This window comes from Megascapheus bottae, chromosome 8 (assembly GCF_031878675.1).
Source record: "Megascapheus bottae isolate mThoBot1 chromosome 8, mThoBot2.hap1, whole genome shotgun sequence".
NCBI lineage: Eukaryota > Metazoa > Chordata > Mammalia > Rodentia > Geomyidae > Megascapheus > Megascapheus bottae.
In genome coordinates, this window is record NC_143516.1 from 21,793,712 (window position 1) to 21,815,225 (window position 21,514).

Below are 21,514 nucleotides of genomic sequence, written 5' to 3' on the forward strand. Positions count from 1 at the left end.
TGAAGAAATGGCTTTATCTCTAGAGAAATCCATTTTTCCAATGTCCTTGACTGAAAACTCCTTACCTGAAGAGTCGAGCTCTGCAGCTGTGTTTTGTGTATCCCAGAACATCACAGTTTTCTGGTTCCCATTTTGTCCTATTCATCTGGTTTGCCTGTCACCTCATCTCTGAATGACTTACTTGAGGGAACATGCTCCCTTCTCTATGACCATTCTGCATCAAAGTGAAATACATAACTGTGGAGGAATTTGGTTCTAGGTCTCTTTGTGAGCCTCCCATGACAGGATTCCCAGTGGTTGGAGGCCTGGGTCCTATTGCTTGGCTTTTAATCCCAGCATGCTCATCTCTCAATTGCAAATATTGGGGAAATTGCTTCACATTTTCGTGTCCTATTTTTTATGGGTAAAATCGGGATATTATTGTGCTCATTCATAAGTCTGCTGTGTACATTAGTTGTGTTCATATAGAAAAATTTAACATAGTTCCTGGCACATAGTAAATGGCCTGTATATTTTTTGAATAAAGGAAAAATAGTACCCTTTGGTGTGACCAAGGTATTCAGTCAGTTAGTGTTAATATAATCACGGATGGTCATGGCTATGGTTTCTTTTGTTGTTGTTTGGCTGAACACTAGTGTGCCGTATATATTTGTATATTCATGCAATATATTACTCCATTAGATTTCTAACACAGTGTCTCACTACTTAAGCAGATATTTCATCAAGCATCTTTTTTTGTAGTCTTCCAGTCATCCTCCAGAATTCCTCTCTGAATTATGAATTGGCTCTCTGAGAGGAGAGCTGGCAGATCTGGACTGAAGGCTGCCCGTACTTGCCAGCATTACTGACAGGAGTGACAAGAATGACTACCAGGATCATCACAGCTGTGTGTCTTATCACTGTGTTTAAACAGTGTTGGAGTGGACCCTTCACAAGCACATTTCTAGAGTCCTCACTACACCCCAGTCTGAAAGCAAAGCACAGTAGGTCATCTGTACTGCAGGAGTTTCCCATAACAACCATCTCTAGTATTTCTTTCTTAGGGTCTACTCTGTACTTAGCTTCTATGTATTTGAAATAAAACTAAGACTATATATTGGTGGACTTTGTGGGTTTAAAGTAATCTTCCACCTATCAGAAGCTCATTATGAAATTGTTCTGAGCAATTGTCCAAATGTGAATGGGAAACTTGCATTTTTTAAAAAAAATTTACTGTAAAAGTGATGTACAGAGGGGTTACAGGTACATAAGTTAGGCAATGAATACATTTCTTTTTGAATAGTGTTAGCACCTCCCTTGTTTTCTCCCACTTTTCCCCTCCTTACCCACTCCCCCAAAAGTTGTAAAGTTAATTTCCAACATATCACTGTTGAATTGATTCATTCTTTATCCTTCCTCTTTCTCTCCCCAAATCAGATAAAATTATATAGAAGACAAGGCGTACAGAAATAGAAATAATAACATCAGGGAAAAATACAGGAGGAGGGAGAGAAATAAAAAAGAAAGAACTGCAAACAGTGCAATAAAGAAAACCCATTTCCATTTCTTGGAGTTCATTGTGATAAATATTGTTTTATATGGCCATATGTCCTTTACTATTGAGCTATTGTGATCATCTGCTAAGAATGCCCTAGACATATTGTTGCAAGGTCCATCCAGAAAAGACAGTTCTGGAATACTCTCCCTCCTCTGAGGTCACATCCCTGACCACCCCAGCTCACCTCCCATCAGACTGTGGGAGGGTGGCAGGATCTGAGGTCACATCTGCACACAGTGTGACCACACCTCCCCTCACCTGACCATACCTAGCCACACCTCTCCACCCATTCGCTACATATGTGGGGGTCAAACTGCTGGTGGCCCCTTCAGCCATGTGACACCACCAGGCATGGAGAGCCCATTCAGTTCAGAATAATGAAATAACCCTTTTCCTTCCCGACTGAATCCTGCATGGCATTCTCTTTTATCGGCCTACTTTTCTTTAAATCAAACAATTCTAGTTATTACAAATGAGGGAAACTGTGCAGCCTATGTTTCTTTGGGTCTGGCTTACTTCACCCAATATAATTTTTTTCAAGTCTTTCCGTTTCCTTCTGAATAGGACACTCCATTAATAAGCAGGTTAAAGACCTAAAGAAAGACTTCTCCGAAGAAGACAGAAGAATATCCAATGGACAAATGAAGAAATATTCAAAATCTCTGGCCATAAAAGACATGCAAATAAAAACAACATTGAGATTCCACCTCACCCTAGTTAGAATGGCCATTATCAAGAAAACTAATAAAAACAGATGCTGGCGAGGATGTGGCCAAAAGGAAACGCACTGTTGTTAGGAAGGTAAATTTGTTCAACTACTCTGGAAAGCAGTATGGAAGTTCCTCAAAAGAAGAAACAGAGCAGTGGCGGTGGCTGCGCCGGGCCCGAGGAAGATGAGGCTGAAGATCTTGTGCAGTCTGCTGGTGGTGGGAAGCTTCCTGGGGCTCGTGGTCCTCTGGTCCTCCCTGTCCCCCCCGCCCTGACGACCTGAGCCCGCCTGGCAGGATGAGGATGTAAGTATTGATTGAATCAAAAGCACGACCATATGGGGATATATCGGAGCTGAAGAAATTTCGAGAAGATCACAACTGCAAAAGTTTCAAGTGGTTCATGGAAGAAATCGCTTATGACATCACTGCACATTACCCTTTGCCCTCCAAAAACGTTGAATGGGGAGAGATCAGAGGCTTTGAAACTTCCTACTGCATTGATAGCATGGGAAGAACCAACCGAGGCTTTGTGGAACTGGGGCCCTGCCATCGGATGGGAGGAAATCAGCTTTTCCGAATCAACGAAGCAAATCAGCTGATGCAGTATGACCAGTGTTTGACCAAGGGGCCTGATGGATCAAAAGTTATGATTACACACTGCAATCTGAATGAATTTAAGGAATGGCAGTACTTAAAGACCCTGCACAGATTTACCCACGTTCCTTCAGGAAAATGCTTAGACCGCTCAGAGGTCCTGCATCAAGTGTTCATCTCCAACTGCGACCCTAGTAAAATGACACAAAAGTGGGAAATGAATAACATCCACAGTATTTAGGAAGCGGAAAAGAAACCAAGAATCTACCTACCGATAAGTAAATTTATACAGGACTGAAAACCGCCTGGAACCTGCTGCAAACCATTCTTATGAACTCTGTACAGCTCCAAACCGGGAACCTTGGATCAGTTGGAAGGACAATGACAAACTGTGATTTACAATTAACATTATCACCCGCAGTTACTGTTTACAAAACTGCTTTTACCTTATACTTTGTAGATGTTTACAGATCTTTTTCTGTTTTGTTTTCAGATGATGTTGGTTATTTGTGCTTTTCCCTCTGTTTCTGTTACAACAGAGTGAAAAGAATCTTGTTTCTCTGGGATTATACTCAGGGGTCTGACAGGCAGTTTGAGATATATATATATATATATTTAAACGCACTTGAAAACAAGAAAAAAGGTTGGAGTAACCAGACTATTCTAAGTAGCTGGGTGATTATCAACCTGTGTGTCTTTATTTAATTTTTCATCTTTTTGGAGTACTGCCACAGGTTGTTAGTCAAGGTGGCCTTCCTTCACAGTCATACTGCTTTTTTGAAAGGTGAAATTCAACACATTTAGTGCCTCCTTTCTTTCTCAGTATATTTTTTCAAGAGCTTTGAATGAAATCGGAGGATGGCAATGATTGGGTGACCTGTCACCAGGGTGAGGAATACTTCTCTACTCACAAATGAAGTCATTTGCTATGAATAAGAAATGACTGTGTGGAGCATCAAGGCTATGCCCAGAGGGATTGAAGAGTAGGTGACACCATCTCCCTTCTGGGCTAGCGTTCTCCATGCCATCTGCTCTCCTAAGACAGCAATGGGATTTTCCAACCAGGGGCCCCCTACATTTGCGAATCTCCTTTGCTCCTGTCACTGGAAGAAACAAAAGAAGTAATTCTTCGTTTTGGAACTTGAAAGTAAAGGGTAACAAAAACAACTAACTTCAATATAAACACATCAAAGAATTCCTAAGCCCTTATTAAATTAAGTCAAGAAAAATTTCTGGGTTTAAAGTAAAATAAAAAGTGATAAGGTGGGGAATGGCAGGTAATTAAGCATTTTCAATCTTATAATCATGGCGTCATTACAATGCAAAGAACTGACAAACTACTGGTGGAGGGAACTACTTATAATTAAAGCTTAAAAAAACAAACCAATGAAAACTCTACATTTGTTTCTTCCAAGCCTAGTTCTTCGATTTGGAGAGTAAAAGGTAAACATTCTAAACAGTCTTATTTATAATTTTCAACTGTCAATTTGTATTTTGTTACTGATCTATGATCAACCATTTTAACTTTCACTCATCTCTAGGGATATTTAAAAATAAATACATTTATATGCTTATATAATTGCAGAATAAATCATCTAATAAAAAAGAGAAAGAATTTGTAATTACTTGTGTGTTTGCAAATAGACACCATTTTCCATGTTGAATAGATTATAACTGTGTTATCTATGCGTAGGCCTAAGAAAGGTGGCACATGAACTGTTCATGTAATTTTATGGGTTAATTAAAATAAGAGGGGTTTTCTGTAAATCATTTAAAAAAATCAGAAGATATTCTGTGAACACAATTCTATATATTGAAGTCAGAAACCTTACCAAACATGAAAAACATCTAAAACTGCTGCCATACTGTTTTCTACTGTAGGCTGCTTTGGAAATAATTCCCATATTGTTGCTTTGTAAGTTAATAATATAACTATGAATTTCTACACATTTTATACATTTGATTTATAAAGATTTTGATACACTGTATGTTTCTGTAGAAATTGTATAAATATTCAAAATTTTATTAGGGTAAATTTGAGAGGCTAATGTATATCTTAATTCTGGGTTGCTTGTTTTTTAGGTAAGAAAATAAAATATTGTATTTTAATTTAAAAAAAGAATAAACAGAGCTTCCGGACATTTATTCAAATGATCAAAAACCAGGCCACACTAAAGCCACCAGCAAAACCATGTTCATCGCATGGAATGAAGAGATATGGAAACAACCTAGAAGCCCTTCAGTGGATGAATGGATCAAGAAAATGTGGTTAATATACACAATGGAATTCTATGCTTCCATCAGAAAGAATTACATTGCCCCATTCATAATTACTGAATTTCTTTTTGAAACCATCATGCACTTCCTTTTTCTTTTTTGTTTAAAATATGACACTTGTTTTTCTGGGTAGGATCAGAAAATGAAAGCTAAAGAAAATGAAAATGAATCATTAACCAAGCTACAGCTTTGCCTCCTTTGTGTTCAACATTCAGAACTTCATAAAGTGTTTGTTAATGTAGGATCAAAATTTTTTTCTCACCACACAGTCTATTGATTCCATTTGGGAGCCTAAGTGCCACTGCCAAGTGATTGCAAGAGTGACTAATGAAACTCAAGTTTCTGAATGGTCTTCTTGACCAAAAGACAAAATTTTTAATCCAAAAAAAGCCAAAGACTAGGCAAAGCCTGTATTTTTTCTCCCCAAGATATGGACTTGCTTGAATAAGTCTTTTTTGTTTTTGTTCTTTTTCAAATGCAGAAGTTATAGTAACTTTGTGAAAGAAAAATAGGACTTGGAGGTATGGGGCATTTTAGCCTGGACTAGAATAACTGAATAAAATTCAGAACGTAGAATATAACTGAGAAAGCCAAATATCCTACTCAAGTTACCAGTATTATACCATGTACTGGATTAGGGCCAATAACAGGAGCTATCTGGTTCTGCTTTTCCTTTAACAATGGTATTTTTGAATTTTGCTCCTAAGAGGTAAAAACTGTCTGAGCTAATAGATTATTTTTAGCTGAATGAATCACTAGACCAATCCCTGTGAAATCCAGTAACTTGCTAGTCATATGTTGCTACACTTCTATAGGAAACACAAACCTCAGCTTATTTAAACCTATTCATAATGTGTTTTCTCTCTTCTATTTCCATTGACATTGCTTTTGCAGCCATCATTGACTTGTAACAACAATTACCTTGTTGTTCATGAAAACAGCTAAATGCCTTCAGAAATTAAAAAAAAATGACAAGACAAAATAACTGTGCTTAAGACTTTAAATTGCCAACCTCAAAAATCACAGGGGAAGAAAATACTACGCTTCCCATTTTTTTTTTTTATGCTCTGTGTTTTTTTAATCAAACCAAAGAAGTACAAAATTCTTTCATGGCTTTTATTTGTTTTTCAAATCATACTGTCCTCAACTTTTAAAAATAATAATCTTCTTTGACACTCATTTAATAATGGTGAGTGATCTATGGCTTTATTATAAAGTACTCATCTAATGATCTATTTCCTTTACCCCAGGGGCCAAGTACAAAGCTAAGGAATTATCTTGGTGATATTTTTAATAACTTCCTGTGGGATTGCAAGCCCCAACCAAAGCAGACTCTGGAAAGGAGTTAATCATGTAATTTTACAGATTAGACACCACAGGGTTACTAATGAGAAACTTCAGTTTAGTGATAAACTATTTTTTTTCCAGGAATATTTTGAGAGGCCTGTAACCTTTGGCTGACACCCAGCGAGGCTGTTGGTTTAACCATGGATGCACCACCAAACACACAAGAGTCAGCACTACTTCTTTTCTGGAAAAATGGATTGTAAGAACAGTTCTGTTATAAAGATTTCAGGAACAGATGGAGCGGAAAAAGGGAAATTTTTAAAAGGAGAAACAAAAATAAAAATTAAAAACCCTTATCAACTTCCATGGGTTAGCCTAATTTGGCTTCCAATATCTATTCAACCCTATGCTCAAGATGGAAACCACAGTTCACATTTAAATGTCATACTGCCCTCTGTTCCATAAACATGTATCATCCATCACTAAATATTTAGATCTGAATTGTTGGAGCTGAGCTCTGTGCCAGGGGGAGGGGGATTAATTCCTTTCAAGGTTTTCACATGATGGATTCTCCACTGAAGTAAACATCCGAGAAGAGCTCACACTAAAACCATAAAATATATAAATAAAGTTTAAGTTTAATTAAGTCAATATTATTTAAAGTGGTTGTCATATTTTTATGGCAAACTTTTCATGTTTATTTTGTGTGCCTCCTTATAAATAGCCCCTCCTGATCAGACAAAAGGCACAGCTAGGTTAAAGTCAAGGGCCTTCAACTCAGAAGGAGAATATTTCAAAGTTAGGGATAATGTAACCTTTTCCTCATTATATTTTGTTAAAAACTGACATGTTATTAGACCCTGTGGAAATACCTTGTTCGGAAAACTACAGTTGAGCATACTTTAAAGTTTCATCCATGGGACTGAAGGAAGATAAAACACATACATAGAAAGAAATATAGAATAACAAATGAACCAGTATAATTCAAGTGAAAAAGTACTTCCAATTATTTAGTATTCATAGCAATGTAAAACATAAGAAAGGAACTGAAACTGAGTTCATAGTGACCTAGTCTCTTAAAATAGTTTTACTTAAAAAGTAAACCATTTAGGTCTGGGAGCTTGGCCTAGTAGTAAGAGTGCTTGCCTAGCATGCATAAAGACAGGGTTCAATTCCTTGGTACCACATACACAGAAAAGAAACCAGAAGTAGTGCTGTGGCTCAAGTGGTAGAGCATTAGCCTTGAGAAAGCCCAAGGACAGTGCTCAGGCCCTGAGCTCAAGCCCAGAACTGGCAAAAAAAAGTAAACCATTTAATTACACATGTTTTTGGGGTCTAATTAAATGGAAGTTGATGGTCATACACTTATGTATAATGGATGCAGTCTTAAAGAGAACGAATGTATGAAACATAGGCCAGCCTAATTGAGTTTCTTGCTGGGACAATTTAACCACAGTTACCATTTAATATAGACTCCCTCCCACTCAATTTTCCCTCAGTCTTATTGTGAGAGCACTATATCTTCCTAAAGAAAAGAATTCCTATTTGAAAAAGTCTGAGATGAGACTTGTAGGAATGGACTATAGCCTTAAGCCTCTAGCTGAACTGTGCTGTTTTATGAGAAAATAACCAAGGCTAAAGGAAAAATGACTGTCCAAGTTCACATAGCTAACTGGAGGCAAAGCATGGGTGTAACTCATGTTTCCTCCATCACTTTTTACTGTATTCTTATTTCTAAGATAGGGCTCATATTCTGGATATCTGCAGAGCAAATTCACAACAGAGGCAAGTGATGGTCTTGAGAAGATAAACGTACAAATCTGAGAAGATACATATTTTCAGAGAGCCAGTAATTTGGTACAAAATCTTAATTAAAGACTGTCAGTTTCATTGTGTATAAAGCCCCACTGATGATATTAATTATTGGTATCTGCTCTTTGTTTAAGAAGATACATGTTCAAGACAAGATGTCTTGCCAAATTACCAAATTACTGATTTCACCTTTTTCCCCACCTTGTGGCTCACATTTAATTTCTGACCCCCCCCACACACACAGAGTTCTCATTCCTGAAATGAAAATGTGTCAAATGAAAAGTACATGCTATCACAATGCTTATTATCAATTGGACTAGAGTTGAAAAATGTTAAAAAAAATTTAACATGGAAACATTTGACAAGCAAATCACACAGTTGATGTCATGCTTTTCTACTGAGAAAGCATCTCTTTACCTGTTCACACTTAGCATTTTTAAAGCATTTGCTTTGTATAATTAATCACAAGACTAAAGAATCATAAAGTGGCATTCAGTTACAGATGAATGCTTAGAGCAACATTTCAACGAAGAATAAAGGAATAACAATATAAAATCCTTGTGTCTATATATTGTCATTTCTCTACAAAGGAATATCAGTATAAAGAATATGCCAAACACCTAAATTACCACCTATAATTTACCATCTATCAGTTCTCCATGCTCTCAGTCTGGATATGAAGTTAAGTTAGTTGCAGATCCTTTACTTTTGCATTTCTACCTTGCTATCCTTATCACAAACCAAGAAATTACTGTACTTTTTATATTAATCTATCAGCTTACTAATTTACTTTCCTGAATATGACATGTTTTAGAAAAAGATGTATGATTATAGGGAAGAGAAATGAAAGTGAAATTACACTTCTAAAAAATCACAATAAATACCTCTTTTCCATTTCTTCAAGTTCATTTTGATAAACATCCTTTCATATGATCATATGCACATTGATATTGAGACTCTGTGCTCCTCTCCTGAATGTCCTCCAGTGGCCTCACTGTTAGTGTCTACAGTCCTGTATAAGTTATCACATCCAAGTGTATTATTCTTGATTTTTTACCATCCAGTGTGTTTACTTACAGATTTATAGGCACATTCTAGTTGCAACTAATGTGGGAAACCATGCAATCTATGCTTCTTTGGGTCTGGCTTGTTACATGTTTTTGTTTTTTTTCCCCCTAAGTCTTTCCATTTCCCTGTGAATGGTATAATATCAATCTTTCTTAAGTGTTGAAGTCCATTGTGTATAGTTACCACATGCTTTTGGATCCATTCATTCATTGAGGGGCATCTGGGTTGATTTCTTTTCTTGGCTATGGTAAACAGTGTTGTAATGAACATGATTGTGCTGCTAGCATAACCAGTAATGAAAATGAAATGGCAATAAAAGACCTCCATCCAAGAAAAGACCAGGACCAGATGGATTTATACTCGAATTTTATAAAGACTTCAAAGGAGAATTCATTCCAATATTCCTTAAATTCTTGAATAAAACAGAAAAGGAAAAGGTTATTATCAGATCCATTCTATGAAGTCAGCATATCACTCATCACAAAACCAGATAAGGACTCACCAAAGAAAGAGAATAATAGACCCATTTCTTTCATGAACCTCAATGAAAAGCTTGGTATTCTAGACAACCAATTTTAACAACTGTGCCCCCAAAATCAAACATTATGGTCAAACAAGATTCATTCCAGGGATGCAAAGGTGGTCTAATATACATAAATCAATTAATGTAATTCAACATATCAAGAGAAGTAGAATGAGAATAGAATGAGAACCACACAATCATCTCAATAACTGGAGAAACAGCAGTTGAAAAGCTCCAATACCTCTTCATGACAAAAAAAAAATTGAGTGTGGCTTAGTGGTAGAATGCTTGCCTAGGGTACCTAGGGTTTGATTCCTAGGTACCACATACACAGAAAAATCCAGAAGTGGTGCTGTGGCTCAAATGGTAGAGCACGAGCTTTGAGCAAAAGAAGCTCAATGACAGTGCCCAGGCCCTGAGTTCAAGCCACAGGAATGGCAAGAAAAAAATGGAGAAGCTAGGAATCCGGGAACATTGCTCAAATAATAATAAAGGCAGTACATGTAGATATTTTACTAAAGATGAGGAAAGTCTCATCCATAAAATTCTACTTTTTTTCCAGTGTATCATTTGCTAAGGAAAATCCTTCTTTGATCACACCTAATCTCCTCCAACTAGCCTTCAGGAATGAGTTTCCCCAGACTCATAACTTGGTGACTTACAAGACGTGCTGGAGTGTAAGTTAATTTCATTAATGCACTTTCAGGGAAGGCATATATACAGCTAACATTTCCAACCCATTTATTTGTTTAAACATTTCCTCTCACAGAGTTATTTATACATTATGTAGAGGAACTAGAGTGTGTGCGAAAGGTAGGGCCAGATAAAAATCTTTCTATATGTAACTTACAGGTAGTAAATCTTGGGCTTTTATCAAGAAAAGCCTTCAGCAAGCAGAAGGTTCAAGTGGACATATAGTCTTCCAAAAGAAAACATGTTATATAATGAAGAATCACTCTTAAACTTTAATTAGTCCCCCAAATGTTTATTATTAATACATTAATTGCTTCCATAATTACCTGTTACTTCCTGGAAACATTCAAAAGATCTGATGAAATGTAGCTTTCTTACCTTAAACACTGGGGTGAAAGATTGATTTAGGATTCTTCATGAGCTTCCCTATCATGTATAAATATGCATATTCACATTTGATTTATATATAAGACTTTTAAAACAAATTACATGTACATTTGCAATCCATATGGGAGCAACATTCCAGGCCTTTGGGCCTTATGGAATCTGATGACCAAAATAAATGAATGAAATTAACTTCACTATACCTAATTAATCCAGAATTGTCATCACCTTCCAGTTCTCACTAAAAGATAGGATTTTCATTTGAGATGAACAGATGATCCTCAAAGGAGACTCTGTTCTCTCCTTTACTAGAATACCTCACAAGAATGTTCAAGGAATAGTCTGAAAACAGATACCTATAAGGCTGTTATTGGAGTTGTAAGCTAGTAACTTACTTGCCTGTTTTCAAGGAATACAGTATTGATTTCATATATGTTCTACATTAATTACAAATCATAAAATATTTACATTTAACCATAAATATCAAGAAAAGGCCACTGTATTCACCTGAAAACATAAACTGGTTGTGTTTTGGTATTACTTCTAAATGTATGTAACTTCTGCTTAAATTTTATTAGTAACAAACTCATATCCCACATGATAACAATGTCCAAGGCCTTCATATTGAAAGCTTGATGATGTATAATGGTACAGATTGTTTAAATAAAAAGCAAACAAACATATTTTAATAAGTATATGTGGGCAATATGAAGATGCAAACTAGCTTTTAGGATTTATGAAACCAGAAAGCTTTCATTTCATCATAGATTGAAAACTTGAGTAAATATCTTCAAGTCCTAGTTATGATTACCATTGAAGCAGAAAGGAGTAAATGCAAAGAATTTCATTGAAAAAAAAAAGTGTGTATATTCAACTTGAGATAGCAAGAACACATTTTACACTTCTGTCACCAGGTTCAAAAATGAGAAAAACCCAGAATAACCAGCTAATAACTACAATAACCAGAAATATGAATATGATTTGATGATCAAACTCCCCAGTGAAGCTTAAATTCTTAGAAAACATCCCCATTTCACTTCAGAACACAGCAGCTACAGAAGTTATGGCACCAGAAGATACAATGACAACATAGATGTATACAAAACCTAGAGATGAAAGTACTAAATAGTGGAGAGATTTGTTCATAGTCAGTTCTCCCTGGTCATTTATTGAAGAGATTGAATGTTAATTAGCCATTTTCCATGATAAAAATCAGTACGTCAAAGATAAGAACTATTAAGAACTTTCCAGTGCTTGGCAGAACATGCACTTCTCTCTTATTCTTCAACAGTTCTTGGTGGGAGGTTTATTATTTCTGCTCTGAAGATGAAGAAAGCAAAGCTCAGAGAGAGAAGTAGCTTTCCAGGGCCAGGCATTTAATAAGTGGCCGAGCTGTTACATGAACTCAGAATGATCTGATATATGCTTACAATTGTTTCATTGCATGATGCCAAAAACACTGAAACCATGATATAAAAATGGTTTTAAAGGAAATATTAATTGAAGTTCCAATCTTCCTCTCTCATGGAACCAAACTTTAGCTTGAACTGTGTGAAACAGTTTAACTGAACGTAGAATTTCACAAAGGAGGTGCCAAAACAGAGATACTGGTATGAAGATTTTGAAGAAAGGGCTGTGGTAGATTGGTGAGAAAAAGTGGTCACTGATTCATCTCACCTATGCATCAAGCCCTTTGCAAAGTGTTTTTGTAACTACTCCCATTAGAAGGGATATCCATGTCTCTATGCCTTGAAGCTGATTTTGCCCAGATGACTTGGTTTGGCCAGTCAACCTGGAAAACACAATATAACAGAACTGCTATTTTGGTGCAAAACATTACCATCATGCTTGAGGAAGTCCAGACTAGCCTAAAGGACAGGCCAATTCCAAGAAGGCTCATTGCACCGTGACCTGTAGCCTGCTTACTGCCTGCTAGTAGGCAGCAGACACTAAAACTTCCTGCCTCAGCCATAGTCCCAGGAGACTGCAATGAGAGTCCAGGTGAGGTCAGGGCAACTGCCTGGCTGAAAGTCAAATTCCTGACCTGCAGATTCATGAGCAAATGTTTTGTTTCCTTTGAACCACAAGGACTCAAGATATTTGTTAACAGCAACTGCTACGATAAGTTGACTTAACACATATGCAGACACACACTTTCTCCAGTGGTGACTATGAGGCTGCATGCCCAGTTTCACTTTGTGCTCAGACTGGACAGTTAATAGATAGCTTGCTTTCCAGGTAAAGCCTTTTCTTTGAAATGAGTTAACTGCATTCTTTGTTAATGGAGTAGTAGTTTTGTTAGAATACCTTGCTTCTGGAACTGGCAGAGGTGCGGCTCAGACATTGTTTCCTCAAGGATGTCTATAGTCAACTCATTGGTGCACAGACATTGGGCTCCCTTTTGATTTTCAGGCGTCCCATTCACTTCCTCAGCCAAGGAGTATTGCTAGTTACAGCTTGACTGCCTTGGGATAAAGATAACGACAGTAACCTTGCATTGGAAACATTTTCTCTGAATGCAGCTTTTCTTCTAATTCTTTTGTTTTCTTTTTTCTTTTTCTTTTTGCTAGTCCTGGGCTTGGGCTCAGGGCCTGAGCACTGTCCCTGGATTTTCTCAAGGTTAGGGCTCTACTACTTGAGCCACAGCACCACTTCTGGCTTTTTGCTATCGAGGAATCGAACCCAGGTCTTTGTGCATGCTAGGCAAGCACTCTACCACTGGGCCAAACTCCCTTTTCTTCCAATTCTAAGCAGACTTTTGTGGGCTCCTAAATATATGACAGGCCCTGTGCCTGGGGACTTGTGCGGCTAGTGAATAAATCAGCCTCGCCTGACACTATGAAGTTTGGAACACTTCCTTTGCATCTTTATTCCTTCCAGATCTTTAGAAGTGCCTTTTTATAACCAGAGTTGTAATGTGTGTGTGTGTGTGTGTGTGTGTGTGTGTGTGTGTGCATCTTTCCCACCTTTTTTTAATTTAATATATTTTATTGTAATTAATAGAAGGGTTACATTATATTCAACAGCTAGAAGGTGCATTACTTCACAAACATTGCTACCTTTTCTCATGTTTTTGTCCCCATTTTCCTCCCCCTCCCCCTTCTTTTATCACTAATTAGCTGTTATCTCTGCAGCCCAATCTGTATCTAGGTGTCACACCTTAGGGGCATTCTGCATAGAGCTACAACAAGAGAGATGGCACAGAACAGAACCATTCATATCCTATCAGAAAAAAGAAAAAAGAAAGAGAAAAAGAAGAAAAAGAAACCCAACACTGGGAATCTTCAATATAAACATTAATAGTTTCCCACATCTTTGTTTAGAGAATAGCCCAAGGATTTCTAAACTTTTAGATCGTATTCATTCCAGAACTGTTTCACTTATAGCCACATAAATCTTGGCCATTTTAGAAGTTCCAAGATTAAGACCCTGGAAACTAGAATCACAGAACACTCACAGGTGATCTGTAAAAAGCAAATCCGATTTGGGTCATTCAGGAAATGTGGCATTTTTGCTGCAATAGTCCGAGTCTGGCTCTCCCAGCAGTTACAGAGAATAAGCTTTCACGAAGAAACATGGAAAAAGGAATTGGGTAAAAAGACAAACCATTTAGTCCCAAATGGGATATTTTATATTCATCAACTTTTTAAATTATTCTTTTCTTTAGAAGACCTTTTAGCTATCCACCATGGTCATCAATTCACGGCCATTTTAGCGTGCAAGCTCTGCCTGCCTGCCTTCCTCCCTCCCTTCCCTCCTCCCTCCCTTCCTTCCTTCCTTCCTTCCTTCCTTCCTTCCTTCCCCCTTCCTCCCTTTCTTTCTTTATATTTTTTCTTTTTCTTCTTCTTTGTTTTTGGTCAGTCCTCAATCCTCAGATCTCAGCCTCCTGAGTAGCTAAGATTATAGGTGTGAGCCACCACACCCGTTTCTCTCTCTCTCTCTCTCTCTCTCTCTCTCTCTCTCTCTCTCTCTCTCTCTCTCTCTCTTTCCTTCTTTCTTCCTTTCTTTCTTCCTTCCTTCCTTGCTTCCTTCCTTCCCTCCTTTCTTCCTTCCTTCCTTTCTTTTTTTAAATGATAGTAGGGGGTCTGTAGTTTGGCCTAGTGGTAGAGTGCTTGCTTAGCATTCATTAAGACCCAAGTTCTGATTCCTCAGTACCACATACATAGAAAAAGACGGAAATGGTGCTGTGGCTCAAGTGGTAGAGCTCTAGCCTTGAGAAAGCACAAGGACAATGCTCAGATCCCGAGTTCAAGGCCCAGGAATGGCAGAAAACAAACAAACAAAAATAAAATAAAAATGATAGTAGGGTTTGTTTGAATTCTGGGCTATGAGCTCTTGCTAAGCAGACAATTATACCACTGAGTTGTGCCTCCAGTCCAGGCTCCTGCTGGTTATTTTTGAGATAGGTCTTACTTTTGAATAAGTACATGCCTATGTTAGGATTCCTAGAATTGCTAGGAAAACATGGGTGTCACAATGCTGAGATGGGATCTCACAAAATTTCTACCCTGCTGGCCTTGAACTCAAGTTCCAATCCTTCCAATCACAGATGCAAATAGGATTAAAAATACGAACCACCAGCACTGGGCCTCCTGGCTGGGCAGGTGGTTTTATTACTTGAGCCATGCCTGTAGGCCTAAATCATCAATTTTTAAAGTTCAGATTCAAATCTCACCTATTCCACTAAGATTATAAAAATTTTGCAAGTTTCTGTGACTGTTTTAAGATCTAATAGCCTCATCTAAAAATAGAAATGATGTTTGCATATTTTGCTGGAAGATTATGAGGACTAAATGAATTACTATGCAGATTTTTAGAATCATATGGTTATTTAATATAAAGAATAGTTTACAGTTTAGATGTATATTTTCTCTCCTTTCTTCTTTCCATTCTTCCTCTTTCCTTCTTTCCTCCATGTTTTCTTTGCTATTCTTTTTTGCTGTTGTTTGGAATTCCATTTTCTTCCTTCTTCTATTGCTTTTGTGTTTACTAACAACTAATGAAGTCAAGTCACAGAGATGGTCCTTCTCTGAGGACTCACACAAACAAATGGCTCTTCTAGAAGGTCATGTTGATGTGACATTTAGAGATGGAGTAAACAGTTGCACCAAGGAAGTGAGTATGCTAAGGAACTGGAACACTATACAGTTATATTCTACTGTATGGAATGCATAACAACAACAACAACAACAACACTCCCAAATTCCACAGCAGGTTGGAACATTTCAAAGGATTGCTTCTAACTCCAAATTACTTATTTCAAATTCCAGGTCAATATTATCTGATATACAGGTTTACAATTTTGCTCTGTGCTGCTGTTTTCTGCTGCGAAACAGAGGAGTCTAGCCTGTATTTTGGAAACATATGGTTTTTTTTCATATATTTTTTATTGTAATTAATAGAAGGGTTACATTATATTCACCAGATAGAAGGTGCATTATGGAAGCACATGTTTTAACTCCAAAAGGAAGATTTGTCTGAAAGCTGTTTGATCTGCTTCTCTTTATTCCAAAAATTTGAGATGGGGCCGGGAGTTTGGCCTAGTGGTAGAGTGCTTGCCTAGCATTCATGAAGACCTGAGTTCTGATTCCTCAGTACCACATACATAGAAAAAGACAGAAGTGGTGCTGTGGCATAAATGATAGAGTTCTAGACTTGAGAAAGCCAAAGGACAGTGCTCGATCCCAGAGTTCAAAGCCCAGGACTGGCAAAAAAAAAGTATGTGATCACTAATATTTTGAGATGATGAAAATGGAAATTGTTCACCATTGGGCTTCATGCAAATATTTGATTGCTTCTGAACAGTAATATAATATAGGCTTTAAATATAGGCATGGGCAATCTTCATTAGTTTATTTTCAGTCTTAAGAATGTCTAAGAGGGGGAGGAAGGAAAGTGGAAGAAAAACATGAGAAACAGTATCAATGTTCAAGAAGTAATATACCCCATACCTGATGAATGTAACTATAACCTCTCTATGTGTTACCTCGACAATAAAATGCAATAATATTGTTACAGTATCTCACTTTGTTACCTGATATATCGGATATATTTGTATTTGGTTATTTGAAATTGGATAGGGAAGGAGGGGAAAACAAGATGAGGGGGTGGGGGTGGGGGGGGAAATGGGGACCAAGACATGTGAAAGGGTATCAATGTATGGGAATTAATGCACCATCTATCTGGCAAATATCATGTAACCCTTCTATTAATTACAATAAAATACATGAAAAAAAGAAATGATACAAAAAATGCAATAATAATAAAAAGAATGTCTAAGGGAACATGCAGAATTGTGTGTGTGTGTGTGTGTGTGTGTGTGTGTGTGTGTGTGTGTGTGTGTGCTGGAGCCACAAAGACAGTGGAAAATGCTTAGTTTTATTTATAGAAGTAATCAAAACCTGGTTTGGAGTTAAACTAAAGGTTTTCCTGAATTGAAATAATTAGAGAAAACTTGGGGCTAGGTTTTTAGTTTTATGTTTCTATGATTGATTTTTGACAAAGAATATTCATTGGATTTGGTCATTAAAATGCCTGATACACATACAAAAATGAAGAATTTTTACTGATAAAGAATGTGTCTATGATCGTAGTTACTCGGGAGGCTGAGATTTGGGGATCATGGTTTAAAGCCAGCCTGGGAAGGAAAGTGCATGAGACTCTTATTTCCAGTTAACTACCAGAAAACTGGAAATGTTTCTGTAGCTCAAAGTGATAGAGCATTAGCCTTGAATGAAAAAGCTCAGAGACAGTATCCCTAGGCCCTGAGTTCAAGACCATAACCACCACCAATAACAAAGAATAAAGTATATCATTTGCAGAGAAATGGGTAAACTGGAGATTACATATTACATGAAATAAGCCAGACTTAGACAAATATTGAATGCATGTTTTCTCTTATGTACAGAATCTAGGCCTTAATGAAACATGAATATTAATGGAAAGGACTATTTAGAGAGAGAGAGAACAGTGTGAGATAGGAGGTGAGGATGAGAGAACAAAATAGAAGCATATTATATTTTATATATGAAAATGTCAAATGAATTCCATATAGAGGTTTGGAGGAGAGGATAAGAAAGAATAGTGGAGGAAGCTAACATGATCAAAGTACATTAAATACAAGTACAGAAGCATAAGAATTATAACTATCTACTTTGTATCATCAATATTCACCAATCCGAGTATAATGCTGTGCACTCAGCAGATATATAGTGACTATTGAGGAATGAAAGAATAAGTGAAGAAATAAATTCATTATTTTCTCTGATGGGTTTTAGAAGAGTGAGTGATCTGGATACCTTTTCTGGAGGAAGCCATCAAGGAAACTGGAATAAACAGAAGTGAAACAATGGAAGGCTGTGATAAAAAGTACTTTTAAAGGAAATATTAGGCTCTAGTTACAAATATGGAAGTTAAATCCTACTTACTATTAATCTAGTGACACTGGAAAACCATTTTCCATGGCAATAAATAGAGCAAAAGGAGCAACATATGGTTTGGTAGTTTATTTTATCACAGTGCTCTTCACAATAGGATTCATCTCTGTCAGCTCTCCAAGAATGCAGTGTTGCTTTTGATTCACTAGATTTTTAAGTTGTAACTTCTTCCAGTCCCTCACATTTGGCCTTTGCGATCACCTTTCCTGACCTCCAAACAAATGTGACAGACCAAATATAGGGAATCTGCCTGTCGTTGCATATGGCATTCCAATTCCACATTCTGGGAGTAAGGAGATTTCAGATATTACAAAGTAGAAAACTCCATTTGTCACCTGCCATGCATAAGTCCTTACTCTGACTAAATAACCAGAGTGATGTTTGGAGTTCCCAGGAATTAACGTAAACTTCGAGCTGATTGTGATCCACTCACATTCTCATTGCTGCATTTTCACCAAGGCAGAGTTACTCCAGCAAATGGTCATAGATTCATTTGAGAACAACTAGGACAATATTAATAGCATAAGTTTTTGACAGTGTAGCCCAATCCTTCTTTAGGATGATCTGGAAATCCCTTGATTTAAAGACTTCTAGATCTAGTAAACTAGCTCAAGTTCAGAAGTTTCATTGAGGAGTCAAAAATTTTCTACAGGAGATTTCCATTCATTAGACTGACAATTTGGTCTCACTTATACAGACCAGGTAATAATCTAGTAGATGGGACACCTATTTCTTTCTAAAGACATCATAATAATCTAACAGATATCATACATGTCTGTGGCCAGACTATTCTGATAACTGTTTCAGCTCATTTGCTTGTTGTAGTAACTACATCTCCTTCATATTTTATTAAGTGCCTTATTTCCTTCCCACTTTAGAATACCATTATTCCATTTCCTTGAAGGATCTCAGTTGGATGGTAGTAGATCTTACTCTAATTTCTCCCCTGTAAACAAGAGAAACTGCAGATGCTGGAGCTCTCTTTGTGAAATTATACCTACAATCACAGGGAAAGGCAGGCTCCTTTGGAATCAGTGAGTTGTTCTGTCATGGTAAAGCACATTCTTTCTCTATCATTGGACATCTTTTTCTGTTATGTACTAAGAGAATATGGGCATTCCAACCTTATTTTTATTCATCTTTGTTTTGCTCATATTTGATTTTCTCTGACATCAACTACAATGACATTAGTAAATGTGTCTTGATAACATTTCTCTTCACACACATTAACAACACAGAAATGCCTATCAGTGACAGAAACCCCACCAGAAGATTTGAGAGAGTTGTGTTACACAGCACATGAGAAAAGATTGGATGGCAGTGAGACAGACAGCATTTTAGAGTCTTTCAGTGAGAAAGTAAGGAAAACAAAAATTAAACCAGACAGTCCACCACAGAAAAGAATTTTAAATGAGGGTAAGTAAAGTGCAGTGAATGAAAAATCCACAAAATAACTATAAACTTCTAAAACAACTAATAATAAATAAATGCTATCTGAATTGCACTGACAGGTTTTAATGGCCATATATAATTTATTTGTGTCTTGATGAGGCTGTAATTTTCTCTAAAGTCTATATCCAAAATCTTTGTCTTCATAATGAAGATAAAGTAGCACACATACCAAAAATCATTTGAATGATGCTATAATTTAATCCAAAAAGATAGTGAAGGCCCGTGTCCATTAGGGTACTTGTATTTTATTGGATGACATGGTTCACAACAAAAAGTTGGCTATGGAACAGGAGCTTAGCCCGTAAGCAGCCAAGATACTGGCTAAAATGTCTGTGGTTTTGGTCCTAATCACATTGTAATCTTTTGGGACCCTTTCAATAACAATAATTGCCACCATTAATAATATCCAACTGAAAATAAAAACTCATGACAGTGTTGCACAATGAGGTTCTATAGAAACTTGATGGGGCAATGTGCTTTGTGTTTTGCTGGTCTTGAAAAAAAAAAAGTTAGTTCTCCAAATACATGGCCTAAACAATTCGTGGGTGGTATTGAAGGTTCTGGTTAAGAGGGATAGCATTTAAGTTTTAAGTATAAATCTTGTTTAATGGAAGGAAATGGAAAGTTTCAAGAGATAAGAAGACATCTTAGTGTATGTGTTATCATTTCTAGAAAATGGGCTCATTTATGGTTAGTAGAGTGTTAATAGATGAACAAGCCCCCCTTTTTAAAATTCATGACTTCCAAAATGATATGTGGTATCTTATTTGTATAAATTCTACTTTCATCTTTTATTCAAGTTTTGTACATCAAGTAACCTAATCTATGAAGTCTGAAGCCTTTTGAGTATGCCAAGATAAATGATGTTTCTCTTGTCTTCTACTTGGAAAAACATTGGTATAATGATTTAAAAGATTATCATTATTTTATTTAAAATATTTTTGAAAGCTACATTATTTTCAAACATTTGATTTCTAGGGACACATACTGTTTGGTGCCAGTTACACATGAATTTTTGCATGGAAGAGACAGATGATTACATACATTAAATAACATAGTGTAACAGATTCGTACAAGTCGTAGAGATTGAGCAAGGGCATAGTAAATTCTGAAGGAACAAGAGTTCTTTGTGGAAGTGTTCCTTGCACTGGAACTAAATGATGTTCCCCAGAAAGAAAAACTAGATGAAATTGGTGTTCCTAGAGGAAGAAGAGCTTTAATTTAAGGGTTAAGGAGAGAACAGCATAGTGTCCTAGTTAGTTTTCTGTTCATAGAATAGCTGAGACTGGGTAATTTATGAAGAAAAGAAGTTAATTTTGGTTCAGAATTCTAGATACTGAAAAGCAATGTGTGGATATTTGCTAAGTGTCTGGTGAACGTGTCATAGTAGAAAGTGAAAAAGAAGTGCTTGTATATGGAAGAAAGAGGCCAAAGAAGCAGACCTGCATTACTATTGCTCACCCTAACAAGCAAGTCCTTCCCAACAACAACTACTTGCATCTATCTGAGAGGGAAGTTCCTTCCCAAATGGCTCATAAGGATCATATCACTTCAGTATGTTACCTTGCAATCAAGCCCCTCCTTCACTTAGGGTGGGGCCAAACCATAATGAAATGATTCTACTTAGGTGATGAAAGCCATATGCTGCATTTTCATCCCTATTGCAAAATGTTTAATCGATAAGGAGAAGTCTGTTTCCTTGTTAGACATGAATAGTTAAAACTAGTATTTCTTTTTCTTT

General features: G+C 36.8%; 1 pseudogene; it reads left to right on the forward strand.

Annotated features, from left to right (window-relative positions):
- Positions 1-862: 862 nt before the first annotated feature.
- LOC150059642 (N-acetylgalactosaminyltransferase 7 pseudogene) lies at positions 863-3,199 on the forward strand (annotated as a pseudogene).
- The last annotated feature ends 18,315 nt before the right edge of the window (positions 3,200-21,514 follow it).